The following is an 8194-nucleotide window of genomic DNA, read 5'->3' on the forward strand; positions in this document are numbered from 1 at the left end:
TTCAATTATTGGTTCATCGCAAAATTCATTTGGCAATTTCAGTATTTCTCTACCCCCAAGTATGAAGGTCACGTTGAGAAATCCCTACAACTTACAGTTGCAATCTCTTACATTCCCCATCTATTCGGGTTGATAATTAAACAGGCTTCTTTACAATAAATCATATCTGGTACATTACATTTCGCCAGGTGCAGCTCCCCCGCACAGCTTCATACAATCACGATTAGGCTCTGGTGCGAGTAGTTGAATTACTGGAGAAGACAAGCAAGATATTACATCCCTGAAGAACAGCTCTCAACACCCTACAAACTTATTAAACCACTGAGCCCATCAGAGTAAACACAGGTGCTGCCAGTCTTTCGGATATCGTGTCCTCCACCCTCCAGGATGTTCACCACCAATCACCTTTAGTTCCCCCAGAACTCTCTGGTGATCCCCACTTGGTTCGCTACCTCCCGTTTCCCTGAAGCCCCTCGGCTTCCAGCTTACTCTCCCTCACAAGTTCAGTTATGGGCAGGTAGTTTCTCACATGGATCACCCCCTCACTGAGAGGATTGTCTCGGGTTTGCTATATCTCCTAAATGAGTGTCACACAGGTAATTTGCTGTCTCCTTAAGTGTCCCCGGTTGTTCAGCTACTTGGGGTATGTTCCGGCAGGGACTCGTTTGCTCCTCCCCGCCCGACCCCTCTCCCACGCTTACTTGTGGTGTCTTGGCTTCTCTGCCCACTTGTGCTGCATTATACGAGTGTCGGCGGCCACTGTCTCTCCCATGAACCGCTGCTCTGTTACCGCTGCCTCAGTCCGCCGCTTCGAGCCGCTTCCTGATCCTCGCAGACGCTCTCCTCAGGCACGAAGGCTCCGCCCCTGTCCGGCCTCCTCCTGCAGTCTCCCCGCCTCTTCCGACGCTACCTCAGGTTCCTCCGGATGGCAACACGGTTCAGCTGGGCTCTTCCTCCTCTTCCGATCCCACGACAGGGATCCCACACGGCAGTGACGCTTCCTTCGGGTAAGGTCAACAGCCGGTTCCGCCGCTTCTCTTCACAATGTGGACTCCGGGCTCATGTGCTGCAGTCGCGGCAGTTTTAACTCCTTGACCCCTGATTTCTTTACCATTCAGAGTGTCACTGTGTCCAGGTTCGCTTCCACTGCACACGTGCCTTCAGGGCAGGACTTCACAGGTCACTTGAGAGCCACGCTGCGAGAGTCACTGATGGGTATAAAACTTGCCACGGAGTCTTCTGTTTCTTAACATGGTTGCTGTGGCAGTGGGGTTTGGTCAGCCTATGAGGGGTCACTTCCCAGTAGAGCAACAGCCGGCCCCAAAGGTCGATCTTGTCACTACTAGTGTGATATCCTCCTCCTCAAGTCGCCTCTCTCCGCACTGGTCACTTCCAATACTGTCCCAAAATGGCTCCCGGGTCACTGGCCTTTTATAGGCTGGCCTCAGACCCCTGGAAGCTACTAGTTGGTTCTGGAACCTTCCTCATGCTAGCCTATGGGTCTGCCACCCTTAGGTGACCGTTATGGCAGTTAGTAGCCACCATTTTAGGAATCATGTTCTAACAGTTGCTTTCTGTGAGGAAAACTAGGCCTTGGTAAAACAATAGGCCCAAGAAACACCTAGCCCCCACGAGAACACTGGAAAAATTCTGGTGGACATTAAAAAAAGAAAATACATAACTGGATTCACTGGAATGCCAAAGGGGACAAAATAAATAATAATTGTGAAGAAATTCACAGGGGCAGACAGGTCTAACACTCAGGCATTGGTTTTGCTTGATTTGTCGGCCGCCTTCGACACGGTGGACCATACCATCCTTCTCTCCCGTGTCGAGGCGGCAGGCATTGGAGGTTCGGCCTTGGCCTGGTTAAGATCATTTTTGAGCGACCGCTCCCAGGCAGTCAACCTGGCGAACTTTTCCTCCCAGGCCCGCAAAGTTCAAAGCGGCGTCCCTCAGGGATCTTCTCTTTCCCCCCTTCTTTTTAATTTATATATCTTTCCACTCATCTTTGCACTACAGAGGATGGAGGTCACGGTGTTTAATTACGCCGACGACCTCCAGCTCATTTTTAACCTCTCTGATTCCCCTGACTCTACTTATAATTTTCAATCAGTGATGGTCTTTGTCAGGGATTGGATGAGCTTCAACCACCTCAAGCTCAACCCTGACAAGACCGAGCTCCTTCTCACTGGTGGTAAACTCAATCCCTGGTCTCCCTCTTTCTGGCCCCCTTCTCTTGGTCCCTCCCCTTCTCCTTCTTTCTCTGTTAACCATCAACTCACTTTACACTCCCAGATCAGCACGGTGGTTTCCTCTTGTTTTTTCATCTTACGCACTATTCGGAAGATCTCACGGTTTTTCTCTCCCTCAGCCCTTAAACTGATTGTGATAGCTATGGTCCTCTCCCGTTTAGATTATGGGAATGTCCTATACAATGGCGCCCCTGCATATTCCATCCGACGGCTTCAACTGGTGCAGAACCAAGCCGCCCGCCTGGTACATGGCTTACCCAAATCACATCACACCACTCCCTCTCTTAAGATCCCTCCATTGGCTCCCTATTAGAGAAAGGGCCCTTTTTAAGATGGGATGTATGACGTTTCAGGCCCTTGCGGGAACAGCTCCTTCTTTTATTAGGTCCAAAATCGTACCCTATATCCCTAGCAGACAATTGCGCTCTTCTTCTCTGTCCCTTTTGGTGGTGCCCAGGTTTAAGAAGAGCAGAATGGGAGGCTCTAAGTTCTCCGCCCTGGCTCCGCAATTTTGGAACTCTCTACCTCTCCAAATGAGATCAACATCATCTTACCTGGAGTTCCGCAGCACCCTAAAAACCCATTTGTTCTCGCAGGCTTTTAAAACCTAAATCCTTGACCCTGTGACCCTGTATTAGGAAATTGGACACGCCGCGGGAGTTTGTTCTCTCACCTGCCCTGTTTGTGCCTGCACTGCTCGCCGCTCCCGCTGCGCGGGAGCCGCTTCGTGGGAGGACCCACCAACGCTGACCTTCCAAGCCTGATTACCGGAGGAGCTGTGAGCCGGGTAAACACCTGTGGAGGCTGCAGGGGTAGCGCGGCAGGGACTCACTATCCCAGGAGTCCCTGCTGACCTCGTGACATCTGGTCTGCGCCCCCCTGCGTGCCCCGCCCCCGCCGCCCTGCCTATAATACCAGGGGAAAGCACGCTCTGCGGGACGCAGGCGGGACGCCGGGCGAAGCCCGGGCAAAGGGCGGGCCGTCTGTGGCCGTCAGGGGCTGACAGAGGCTGGGCTGGGCCACGTCCCTTTTCTCTCCACTACCTGCAAGCACACCTGCCTAGTGGAGCCCACATCCTGTGCCCCGCAGTATGCCTACCCGCTCAGGAAAGCCCATCAGGAGTGAAGGTGAAAGGGGGTTAAATGTTGCTAGCCCTGTTATAGGAACTATGGACCGCTTTATCACCAGGGTGGCGGCGGTGATTGACAAGGAGATAGCTATGTCAGAGCGGCGTCTATCAGAGGTATACCTCCCCTCAAGACGCTTATCCTTGGGGGTTGCTGCCCAGTCGCCTACACTGGTAAATGCCCGGTCACAACCTGTATCTCCATCTAGTGGGCCTAGCATCTCCACAGACCCCCCCTTGCTGGCTGGTATAGAACAACATATAGAGAGGCTGGAAAACCTCCTGGTTGAACACATACCTATGGTTACCGAGGAAGACGGTGGTCTTAGCAGGCTGCCTTCTCCTTCACCTTTACCCCTAAGCTGTCCGCACGAAGCCACCGATGATACTTTCTCATCAAAATCGCTCACCTCCTTATTAGATACCCCAGTAGGGGAGCCAGACAGGGTACTTACCAACTCCCAATCTCCTGACATTAGCCAGGGACTCAGGCCCCCAAGTAAAAAACCACGAAAGCGCAAAAAGGGTAGGCTAGTAAGACAGGCTGCTCTCTATCAAAGAGCAAGAAAGTCACCTGGATCTGGGATGAGAAACTTAAGGGATAGGACCGTAGAAATTGAAGCTGACAAAGAAAGGGATCCTTTGACCTCTCCCAAGGGGCTACACACTGGCGATAGTACGGCTAAAGCTTCTAATCCCACCGACCCAGCAGTAGCCGATCATATCCTTGAGAAGATATACAGCCTCTTGAAACCTCTAGTAGCACAGGTTAAGGGTCTAGGGAATCGGATAGATAAACTAGAACAATCAACTCTTGATGGGTTCCATTCACTCAAAACTACAATTAAACAACTAGCTAGAATGAGTGAAAACAAGGACATGGACATAAAGGGGAATGAGTTGCCATCCCAGAGAGATCCCAAAACCCCATTAGGTACACATAAAGTTGGTTCTAGCAATCCACTAATCCCAGCTCCTAAATCTCCCCCCCGTCCCAAAGCGGGCCAAAAAGACAAGGGTTTGCCCAAACATCAGGAGCCTGTTAAAAATAAACCAATCCCTCCTCCATTAAAACAGCCACAGACAGGCAGTGGCCAAATGGAAGGTCCCCTAAAAATGGGTGCACGAAAGAAACTTAATGGGGCGGTGGTAGGGGAAACCCCTAGATCTGCACTTCAATTTATGGCCCCATCCACTACGTTACTGGTCCCTAGAAAACTAGTACGGAGGATCCCCCCAGTAAACCTCCCACCTGACTGTCAACCTTTTGTTGTTGTCCTGGTTAATGTGCCCCCTCTAAAAGAGGGCCAGTTGGAAAACCATCAATCACTCAAGAACAAGTGTATCCACTGGCTAAAGGCAAATAGGCCAATCCCGCCAGGTGTGGATGGTATTATTTTAGGTGTTCGCAGAGTGGGGTGGGTAGGCCAGGGGAAAAAGACCCAGGAGGGGGATTGTATAATTATAAACTTCCAAGATCCAAGAGTAGTGCCCTCGATTTGTACCCCTAATACATGCATGGGAGCTCCAGGGGTTAAAGTAGTGGATCTCTCTTATTTTTACCCTAGTCAAAGTATTGTCCTAACTGGAGGAAGCTTAACTTCCCCTGTTTCTGCACAGAATTGGGCTGGGGATACAGGAGGCCCAAGGGAGAATCATTTGCGGCGACTAGAGCCTAACTGACTGGAAGCTGAGAGTAGAGTGGAGCTACCGGGAGTGTCACCCACCCATGCAAGTTGCGCAGGGGGGATGGCAGACCCGCTGACAATTCCCCAAGAACCCGGCATACCTCAGACATACATGAGTAGGACCACCGCTAGGGACACTCTTGCGCCTAGCGACGCTTCAGCTGCGACGGACCTAGCCTTTAAGGTTTGCAGTTGGAATGTCGCAGGGATCGCAAGAAAACTGGATATACCGGAATTCATTGCATGTGTTGACGATCACACCCTGTGTCTCTTCCAAGAGACATGGAGCTTGGTCCCGGTTCATAGGGTGGGTTTTTCCTCCTATTCTTCCCCTGCTCAGGCTTCGGCATCAGGGAGAGGGCGACCCTCGGGCGGCCTTCTCATATGGGTTGCAGCCTCTTTAGATTGTAGAGTAGTGGAGTTCCCCACAGGTTGCCCGGACATTCAAAACATTACCCTAATAGATCCAAGGGGAAGAACTGTTTTAAATATTTATAACATTTATGCCCGGGGAACCAAGGGTGGGAGGAAGTCTTCTGTAATATCTCTCCTCGAGTCCTTGTTAAAAAACACCCCTCATAAGACGCGTATAATGGTGGCGGGTGACATGAACTGTACGTTCGAGCCCTTGGGCTCGGACGTTGCCACCGAACAGGATGAGGATGATGTTAGGTTGGGGATTCCGGTTTTGGACATCCCACCGATCAGAAGGTGGACTGAAGTGGCGCTCCAGATATACTCCCTGAGCCTGGAATTTAATCTAAGGGCAGCAAATGGGAGGACAACCTCAGATAGGGGGGGTGCTCACACGTATAATAGGCCAGGACACACCTCTAGGTTGGATTACATCCTAATAGATGTGTGTCTATGGTCTTTTGTAAAGGACATGCAGGTGGCACATACGACGGAGAGTGATCACAACTCACTCTCCCTGAGTATGGATCAGTGGTGGCGCCCCCTAATGAAGGATAACATTTACTCGGTCGCCGTACTCCCGGATGTGTCCGAAGTCTCCCATTGTGGTAGACGAATAAAATGGGCAAAATTGATTCTCTCTGAGGGAAAGGTAGGGGAAATCTTAACCCTCTTAAATCAAGCGGTAACAGATCTTAGAACCTCTTTAGAGGGGGTGGGTAGAGCGAGTGGACTTTTTCCCTCCCTGGTTGAAGCCTTATCTAGTGTGTTTTCATCCCATCCTATCAACTTGGGCAAAAAAACATTTAGAAAACCTGCTGAGGGTTGGTATACTAAAACATGTAGTTTTCATAAGGCCAAACTAGTTGAGGCAGTTAAACGCAAATCCCGAAGTGAGATACAGGAAACAAGGAAGGCCTATAATAAATCCCTTAAGATTGCTAGGCAGGAGTGGGAAGACAAATTTTGGGAGGACCTACTTCAGGCTAGTAAGGGTAGGGATTCTAGGGCCTTTTGGAATCTCATAGGCACACGGAATAAACCAGATGCATCTGTGAGACCCTGCAATATCCCCCCGCAACATTGGGTAAACCACTTCGGGTCCCTTTACCTCCCCCTAGATGGGGAACTAAATGTTGGGAGGGAATTTAGATTAGCGGTTGACCCCCATGCATATGATTTCTTCACTCCCTTAGAGATTGAGGGGGTCATAGGATGGGTGGCCCCCCGCAAAGCACCGGGTCCAGATGGTCTCCCAGGGGATCTTATGAAGGCTTACCCAGTAAAATGGGGTAGGATCATTGCCGCCCTCTTAAATGACATCATGATGGGAGGGGCAGTGCCTGAATCCTGGAAAGGGGCGGTGGTGGTCCCGATTTACAAAAAAGGGTGTAGGGAAACCCCGGGAAACTACCGCCCCATAAGCCTGATAGACTCCACCCAAAAGATAGCTGGTAAAGCTGTCCTTGGAAGGATCTTACATTGGGTGGAGGAAAACAAAATCCTATCGGACTTTCAGGCAGGTTTTCGGGCTGGTATGGGGACTATTGAGCAGGTGTTTAGGTTGGCACTCCTGGGGTGGAAGGTCGTGGATCTGGGCAAAGGCAGTCTTTATTTGGCCTTTATAGACTTGAAGACTGCCTTTGACCTAGTCCCCCGGGAAGAGCTCTGGAGGGTACTCAATGAGTTGGGAATACCTCCTTACATCTTGTCCCTTCTCATTAGCCTCCATGACCATACCTTTGCGCAGGTCCGCTGGGGCAAAGACGGAGAACTCACTGAGAGGATCCCAGTGTCAAGGGGTGTTAGACAGGGATGCGTCTTGGCGCCCACCCTATTTTCACTTTATGTGAATGGGGTGGTAAAACATCTGCAAAAAGAACCAGCCGACGCCCCCTGTCTCGGAGGAGTCCGTATCCCCACATTGCTTTTTGCGGACGACACGCTTCTGATCTCCAAGACCCCCCAAGGCCTGCAGAAATTGCTAACGCGTTTCCAGGAGTTTTGCGCTGCTAAAGGGTTAATTATAAACGTGGACAAAACAAAATACCTAGTCCTAAATCCTCCCAGGAAACTTGGCCGTCCACCTACACTCAATTCGGTGGCCTTAGAGAAAGTAGCCGAATTCGATTACCTCGGTATTCGGATTACGGATAGGATGTCCTGGGCAAATCACATTGAGAAAATGGTCCTAAATCACAGAAGAGTAGGAGGAGCACTTGTGAGGGAGTTTTTGGCCTCACCTAGGAGATCGCTTTCCCCAGTAATTGACATCTACAAGGCTAAAGTAGTGACATCAGCCTTGTATGGGGCTGAGCTGTGGGGCCACTGCCGATTGGATGCCCTAGCGATAGCGGAGACCAAACTTCTAAAATCTATTATTTCCATTCCACTGAGCACGCCATCTGTTCCAGTGCTGTTGGACACGGGCTGTAAGAGCATCCAAGATCAGGCTCAGCTTCGCCCTCTCCTACTGTGGACGCGAATTTGGAGGGGTGAGGACTTAAAATCTTACGCCGATGGTTTGGGGGAAATAATGAGTTTGTGGGGTTGGGCCAAGATCAGATGGCTGAGTGAAACCAAGAAGCTCCTGGAGAAGATTGGTCTTGGGGATTGTTGGACTTCACGCACAGCCCCTCCTAAAGAAGTTGTTAAAGCGCTCTTTTGGAAATGGACGGCGGAGCGCTTAATCACAAACTCGAAGCACTGCA

The sequence above is a fragment of the Lissotriton helveticus genome, chromosome 2_1 (assembly GCF_964261635.1).
Source record: "Lissotriton helveticus chromosome 2_1, aLisHel1.1, whole genome shotgun sequence".
Classification (NCBI taxonomy): Eukaryota; Metazoa; Chordata; class Amphibia; order Caudata; family Salamandridae; genus Lissotriton; species Lissotriton helveticus.